Source organism: Phacochoerus africanus, chromosome X, assembly GCF_016906955.1.
Source record: "Phacochoerus africanus isolate WHEZ1 chromosome X, ROS_Pafr_v1, whole genome shotgun sequence".
Taxonomy (NCBI): Eukaryota; Metazoa; Chordata; class Mammalia; order Artiodactyla; family Suidae; genus Phacochoerus; species Phacochoerus africanus.
The window spans coordinates 62,302,286-62,310,805 of NC_062560.1; positions in this window are offsets into that span (position 1 = coordinate 62,302,286).

Genomic DNA, 8,520 nt, shown 5'->3' on the forward strand with positions numbered 1-8,520 from the left:
GGGAAGCAAATGGAGACTCAGAAGGGCAGCAGCTTGTCTGGGGAGTGAAAGTGGCTTAGTGAAGGAAGTGGTCTTGGAGTGAAGGAGCTTGCCAGTTGGAGCGGGGCCAGGAGTGCTCATAAATTTTTAAGGCAGAGGGTATAGGGTGTGCAAAGGGCCAGAGGCATAAAAGGGCCTGGAATGTAAGGAAAGAAGGAAGTTATTCAGAACGTCTGGAGTTTGGACTGAATGGAAAAGGGAAGAAAGTTGGCATGGGCAGATGAGCCGGCATAGGTGGTTTATTTATGACCAGGTGGTGAGGACGGCCAGAACCAGGTCCGCAAGTCTTTGGATTGAGGAAGGAGAGCCCTTGAGGGGATTCCATATGGGAGCAATAGGACCAGATTCATGTGTTCAAAGGACCATGCCCACCCACCCACAAGCAAGCAAGTGGAAAGTGAATTGATTAGAAGGGGTAGAGAGTAGAGGCTGTTTCGACCAGGGGGGCAGTCTAATCCAGGAGGAGGGGCTGAACTGAGCAGAGAGGAGTCTGGAACTTCTGACATTCCCTCTGGCTCCTGTCTCCCTGGTAAGCAGTGAGGAATAGGAGTGCACTCCTAATAGTGAGATAGGACTGCAATTGCTGGGGGGCATCTGCCCTTCTCAGGTTTGGCTGTGGATGGGTCCTATGAGAAAAGGCTTCCTCGGGCTAGAGGACAATCACCACGAATTCACATGCTGACACCTGCCCTTTGAGCCTCTTTCTCCTATTAACAGCCCCCAGCAAGAGTGGAATAAAAAGCCGGGGAGCTACTTTCTGGCCCCGCCCTCCCAGGAGAGTAGCTGAGGTGAGGGGCCCCAGCTCTACCCCTCTGTGAGACAAGCAGGAAGGAGAGAGGGGCCTCGAGGAGCAGGTCCGAGCCTGCCCTCTGTCGAAGGAAATATCCACCCTCCTAAGCGTTTCAAAGACTGTTTTCTTCCAAGTAGTTCCCACTGTTACCAGGGCAACCAAGAACCCTGGGCTTTGTGTTTCTGTGTCTGTGGAGTCCCTGGAGAGAAGTGGTCTGCAGAGTTTTCCCTAGTCTGGGCAGGATTCAAGAAGTGCTGGCCTGGAGTTCCTGTCGTGGCTCAGTGATTAACGAATCCGACTAGGAACCACAAGGTTGCGGGTTCGGTCCCTGCCCTTGCTCAGTGGGTTAAGGATCTGGCGTTGCTGTGAGCTGTGGTGTAGGTTGCAGACGAGGCTCGGATCCCGTGTTGCTGTGGCAGTGGCATAGGCCGGTGGCTACAGCTCCGATTCGACCCCTAGCCTGGGAAACTCCATATGCCACGGGAGCAGCCCAAGAAATGGCAAAAAGACAAAAAAAAAAGAAAAAAAAAAGTGCTGGCCAGAGTCGTTACCCCACTCCCCTCGTGGAGTGGGGGTAATCTCTAGCCTTGTTAAAACAGGTCCTCTTCCCCTGGAAGGGGCCAAGGCCCCAGAGGAGTCAGTTCTGACAATCAAGGGTAAAAGTTAAGATTTCGATGGACCTGGTTTCTCAGGGCCAGACTTCCGCGCCCATCCTATGGCACACCTCTCTCAAGAGGTGCAATCTGAGCAGGTGTCCTAGAGGGGTGAGCTCACACTGGACCATGGTACCATGCTGGAGGATCATTGTGCAAATATTTCTTGGTCACTTATTATGTGCTAGTGCAGGATCTCCAGGCTGGTTCCTGCTCCAGGGAGCTCCATGGAAAGGCACAGAACCAAGCTGGCTGCTAAACGTCACCTGGGCTAGTTGGTCCCCAAGACTCTTTTCTGCACTGGGCTGGGCATTAGAATTGCCTAGGGAGCTTCATAGAAGTAGAAATTCCTGGAGATTCTGATGCTGCCAGCGTGGGCGGGAGTGGAGTGTGGAGGTTAAGAGATCTGGATGTCCAACCACTGGAATTCACAGTCAAACTCTGCAAATGGGGCGAGTGGCCTTGACCTGCCAGTCTCCACACAGAATGAATGAAGCCCTCTTCAAGGCAGCAAGATTTTCTCTTTCTTCCTCCATCCCTTGGGAACAGGGTTTTGAATGACTTGTCACCCTTCTACTGCCCCTACTCTTTCCTTCCTTCTTCCTGTCTTTTGTTCTAATATTTCCTTATTTGGGGGCATGCAAAAGGGCTTCTGTGAGATGCAACCTGGTCACCTTCCACTGGGCAGCCAGGATCCCAGATGGGGCCTGCCCATTTCCTGGGTCCCACCTGAGTTCTGTGGCAGCAGCCCAGAAGGCATTAGCATTTCTGGCAGCCAAGGCAGTCTGCTGATTCATCCTGAGCCCCCACCAACACATTTTTTCAATTTTTTTTTTTTTGCAAGTTTCTTCTAAGCCACATCTTCCCTACTCAGGCTTCTGCAGATGGTTCTCTGAACTTAACTGCAAAATCTCACAAGTGCACCAAGTAAAGGTCATTTCAGCACATCCTTCCAGGCAAGAGAGACTTGGATAGGGGGCTCCAGACTCCATCTTGGAGGGGGGTCCTCCAAGCTTCACTCCAGCTGCAGATGCCCTCGGCAGGCTGCCTCTAGGTCTCCATCCAGTGGCCCATTTATGTACCAAACTAAGGTTGCCACCCTACAGTGTTCCCAGCCGTATGCTGGGCCCCAGGGACTAGATGGATGAGGAAGCTGTGGCCTGAGCAGGAACGGGACTCACGCAGGGTCCCAAATCCAGTCAGCAGTGGGGCCAGAATGGCATTCACAGCTCTTTTCCCTGTATTTACAGGCCTCCCCACTGCAGGAGTGGGCAAGGCTGACCCTGCTCTTACTTTCATCACATAAGCAATCTATGCTCACCTCTCCCTACCTTCAGTGGCAAGAGAAACTTCTGTGGGGGTGGGGATGCTGGAGATTTTATCTGACCCCCTGAAGCAGAAATGGGAGCCCCGGTGCTCACCGATGCCGCTCGTGGCCCCACACCCCTGTCCCTGCCCAGAAGAGGCAGTCAGCCATACACTCCTGCAAACGCATTGCCATAAACTCAGCGCTGCCACTGGCTTGCCTTCCTCTGCAGGGCAGAGCAGGCCGGTTCTCCCAGAGCCCCCAAAGACAGCACACCTGATGTATACCTGGTGGCTTTGGCAAATGCCTAGAATCCAGCCAGGTTGAGGCTTGAGCTCCTCAGGGACCTTCCGGGATAGGCATGGGGTATCATGGAGTTCAGAGTAGGGGTCTGGGAGTCACTAAGACCCATGTCCCCCATGGAACTTAATATCTCTGAAATGTAGGCCCCTCTGCTCTAAAAGACGACACCATTACCTGCCTCACTGAGTGTGGGAATGTAATGTGGTGAAAGTGCCTGGCACATGGTCAGAAACATGCTGGTTTCCTCCCTCCCTCCCTCCCGCCCTTACTTCCTTCCCCATAGAGAAGCAAAGCAAGTGCGCTTCTGAAGCTCAGCTTTGTTTCTCACACGCCTGTACAATGCAAGTGGGCAGGGCGGGAGGGTCGCTGGACAGGACAGGGTCCAGGGGACAGGAGCGCCAGCAGAGAGGAGGTAGAGAAGGGCCAAGTATCCCTGGAGCTAACAAAGGGCAGCTGCGGGGCTGTGATAGAGCCACTTAGCAGCTGTAAATCTTGCGCCAATGGTTTCTCCTCTCTAAGCGACTTCCTCACCTGTAAGATGAGGGTGAGACGAAATGAGATAATGGATGCAAAGTGCCTGGTAGGGCACTTGTACCTAGCAGGGGGCTCCATAAACGTTCCCACCCACTGTCCCAGGGGTGGGGTGGGGGGATTCAGCTCTTGGCTGGGAAACTTGAGCAAATCCCAGAATGGGATTCAACAGTCTATGAAAAACAGTGAAATCTTGCTGGAGGTTGTCTGCCTGGACTGCTCTGGGGATGCATTTAAAAATCTTCACCAGCTTCCTCACTAGTGTCCCACAGCACCATCTAGTGCCAAGAAGTGGAAGGGTCCTCCTCCCTTCCCCACTTGCCCCCCCCCCTCCAAAGTCCTGCGTGTGCATGTGTGTGTGTGTGCGCTTGTGTATTGGTGGGGACGGGGTGTGCTGTTATAGGATGGTAAGGCTAGGCCACTCATACCTTTATATCTTTATATTAGTGGAGAACTAATGCTATTTTTCAAGATGCCTAGTCCCTCCGCTTCCCTCAGGACAACTACTACCATCCACAAATTCAGTAAGTCCGGGCCCTTAGTTTCATCATGGAAGGACTGCAAGGCTTCAGGATAGGGCTGATCCAGGCAAAGTGCCTGGAAAGTACTTAGTGCCTTCTGGGTGGGCTTCTGTGCTTGCTCAGTAACCCAGAGAGAGACACAGTCTTTACACACCCTTTATCTTTTTATTGAGGAGGAAGCTTTAGCATACAGAACAATTTCTTATCTTCACGACACAGCAATGCAACAATAACACAATAACACATTTATTCCAAACGATTTCCTCCCGGGTCTCTGGGAATCCTTGGGCTGCCTTCATACCCCTGCATGCAGCCCCCCACCCCCACCCACCCCTCTTTCAACCCAAGAAAGCACCCAAAGCCCATAGTTCCTCTTACAGCTCTTATGGCTGTTACATCACAATATTGAAGATCTGGAAAAGGGGGGGAGGGGCCAAAGGGGAGATCAAGCCCCCTTGCCACCAAAGGGCCAGAAACCATCTCACTGCTCATCTGCTCTTTCCCTGGCGGAGGATACAGGGGCTCAGGAAGAGAAGCACCATGGGAACAGGCAGGGCCTGTGTGGAGAGGTCCCTGGAGGTGAGGGTGCAAGGCACCTGTCCTTTGCACTTCTCTGGCAGGGACGTGGGCAGCAGGGCCAGCGTGTTGACATCAGCAAACAGGGTCTGCAGCCTCAGAGAATAGAGGTTCCCCTTCTGGAACTCTCTCCTGAGGAAACAGCTGAAAAACAGACAAAATTTTCTTTATAGGGTTATTTAATTTACTCCTGCACTGGTGGGGATGGGGAACACCAGGCAATTGACATGCCCAACCCATGAGGAGAACGCTTAAATAAACAATTCAGTTGGCATGACTGCATAGGTAGCAGCCATTTTAAATCTTGCTGATCAAGAACTTGCAGGATGATCTTGGCTTGAAAAAGATGCAGCTAAAACACACTAGAAAGGCAGCAAAGTGTTAACAGTGCTTGTGTCTATGTGATGGGGATCAGAATGTTTGGGGCTTTAGGGTCCTTAAAGTTTTCTCTATTTGTCATATTTTCTATAGCGATTATGTGTTACTTTTGTCTTTGGAGGAAGAGGGTAGTAGCCTTTTTAAAAGGTAGCAACAGGTTATAGGAACCTGGCTCCACCGATCCCCAGGCTGAGAAATGTGTGAGCAACAAAAGGGCTTCTTACCTTCCGCTGATGAACAGAGACCTCACCAGAAACCAGCCGGAGGACTGGGTTGCTCTGTGACTCTTCTTCCTCCAGGTCCTTTCTCTTGCCTCTGGGTTCGAAATCCTAAAGCTGGGCTGAGAGTATCTGTCAGGCTCCAGTGAGGAACAGAGGCTTGACTTACTATGCTTTCCTCCCTCTGGCCATAGACGCTCTGGCTGCCAGGCTCTGTGCAGGAAGCCCAGTGTGGAGGGCAGTTCAGGCCAGCAGTGCATCTGGCTGGCATTCTGTGGCCAGAGTGACATAGTGTGTATTTTTCACTGCAGGAGCAATGTTTTCTAGGAGGGTCCCTGAGATAGTACCCAAAATCCCCAGGAGTTACTAGGAGGCAGTCAGCCTCTTAAGCCTCACCATCTACTTGATGGATGCCCAGCACCAGGCCATGGCTTGCCCCGCATGTGAGAGACGCAAGGTCATCCCGGCTGCAAGGCTGCAGAGGGTGCAGTCTCTGTAGAGAGAACCTTCCTCTCTCCTCTCAGAACTAAGGAGTCCTTTAAGTTGGAGTCGAAGAGCAGGGCTTGGGCCTCTCTCTCTCTTGGGCCATCCAGGAAGGAAAAGCCAATTAGGCCACCTCTGGAACCCCAAGAATGATAGCTCTCCTGCCAAGACTTTTAGCTGGAGACTGCAGTCCAAGGCCTGGCTTGGGGAGGACACCACCATCCCTAAGGAAAGAGTCACTCCTTTGAGGTCAAACTGAGTCGTTGCTGCTGCTTTCTCCTCCTCCCCCCACCCTCCACCCCCCCAACTGCCTACCCTTTAGGCAACATCAGGGAAAGGGGTAGGACCTGGAACATTGGGCTCTGTCCACTAAGGATGCCCAGGAGGGCGGGGGAGTAAAACAAGAGGGTCCCAGATCTGGTGAGTCCTGAGGCCCTGAGCCCGTAGTCTTTTGGAAAATGGAACCAGCTTGCTCAGTCAGTCAAGTATGGGTCTCAGATGGGTGTTCCACTGGACATGTGGTTTAGCATACTCTCACTGGGCTAGATGCAGGGGCCTCTTTGGGGCCCTTCTGCTAAAGGTGTGACCCAAAGCAAGTGTAGGATTCTGGGTACATTTCTCCTGCTCTCTGCCACTTATCCCTTGTAAGTGGCCTCAGTGGCTTTAGGAGTTCAGTGGAGCCTGTCCTTTGGCTCACTGGGGCAGATCAGTGAGGCATTGGGTGAAGTCCTGGTTGGCCAGTCAGAGGATTAAACCGTAGGACACGGGGTGAATCAACGCTGGAGAGGTGAGGGCTGGGAACAGCTAGAGGGGAAATACGAGAGGGTGACCAGTTCATATATGGGAACAGGCCCAGAAACCTGCTCTCTGGCTCATGGCAGGACTGAGCAGCGTGTGTGCGGAGAGGACAGCTATCGCTGAGCCCTCCTTTCCCAGATGGCCTTGGTCGCACATATGTTACTTCCTGGTCATGGTCGAAGGATGGTCTGGAGTTCTCCAGGTCTTCTTCGGGTTTGGCAGGTCTGGAACGCCCTTAAGTACTAGTCAGTGAAGGGGGCAGGGGTGGCAACGAAAGCAGGGGGCAGGGGACGCAGTGGAAGGGTGTGTTCCTGGGGGGGCCAGCTTGGCCCAGAGCTCACACGCGGATTCGGCCCCGTGCGGCCCGGTGGCCCCCCTGTCTCGGAGTGAGGCGGAATAGCACTGGGGGACGGCGGCGAATTTGGCGTTGCCCTAGGCGACCTGCGCGGCGAATCAGTGGCGGTGAACTGTAGAAGGGTGAATTGGTACCCGGAAGGCCCTCCAAAAGTGGGACTCGATTTTGGTTCCTCCGTCTGCTGGGCTGTATGATGGGAGGTGACACATCTAGGAAATTTTCATGATAGTAGCCAGAAGTCTGGGAGGAAGCGTTCGCGTAGGTGGGCTCCATCTCCATCAGCTCATCCAGGTCATCGTCTTGGGTCTCATCCTCCGTCTCTTGCTCCTGTTCTGGCTCCTGCTCCGGCTCCTGCTCTGGTTCCTGGCGGCCACCCTCATCTTCATCTTCTTCCTCATCCTTATTCTGATCTTCCTCTTCCTTCTTCCTCTTCTTCCTCATCTCCTCCTCCTTTTCCTCCTCCTCCTCCTCTTCTTCCTCCTCCTCCACTTCTTCCTCCTCCTCGTCTTCCTCCCCTTTCTGTTTCAGCTCCTTCTTTCTCATCTCTTCCTCCCTCTTCCTCCTCTTCTCCTCCTCCTCCCTGGTCTCCTGCTGAACAGCTCTCACGCGCCGCCGCTGGTCCTTGTCCTGAAGCCTGCGCCTGTGTGCCTCTTCATCTTCATCCCCACTGTAACACTCTTCTCCCTCCTCACCTTCGAGATGAGGGTCTGCTGCAAAAGGGAAGAAAATATTGCGAACCCCAGGGAGTGGGATTGGCTTGGGGACACGCACTTTTCTCTCTATCTCCACGCACTCAAGAATCAGCTCGTCCAGGTCGGCCATTTCAGTTGACCATAAGAGCTCCTTGCGGAAGAATTCTGACAGGCCTTTGAGGAATTGATTTTGAAGGCGGCAGTCATCCCAAGAGAGGAATTGAGCGAGGAACTGAAAAGCATCTGCATAGCTGCCCAGGGTACAGTCTCCCTGCTTGAGCTTGCGGATGGCCTTTTTTGCCACACTTGGGGGGATGGGGCCACAGAATTCCTTACGGATTTCATCTAGGAAGCGCGGGAAGTTGGCATGCAGGGGGCTTCCTTCCTGGGTGACTGAGACAGCCCAGTCCTTGGCTTCACCAGCGAAAAAAGAGATCAAAAAGGCCACCCGCTCAGCGCCCCCGGGGAAATGATCCTCATGGTCGGCTATGAAAGTCTCTAGCTGCATCAGGAATTCAGCCAGGTAGACTGGGTCGCCCGAAAAGGGCTCTATCTCGGGCCGCTCCAGCGGCGGCAGAGGAGGCTGCGGGGGCAGCTCCTTGGCCGGGGGCGGGGGCAGCGCCGGCGGGGGCGGGCTGGGCATCGGGGGCGGGTCGGCGGGCCCTCCGGAGGTGCCGCAATCCTGGATCACGCTAATCAACAGTTCGTCCGGGGCGTACTCGGGCTCGGCGCGCTGGGGAGGCCAGCACAGGAAGGGCACTTCTCCCTCGGGAACAGCATCAATCTCACTGAGCGGGAACTCAAAGTTCTCCTCGGCAAGGACGGGCACCACCGGCATCGGCCAGCGCATGTAGCTCGAGACATTGCCCCGCAAGGA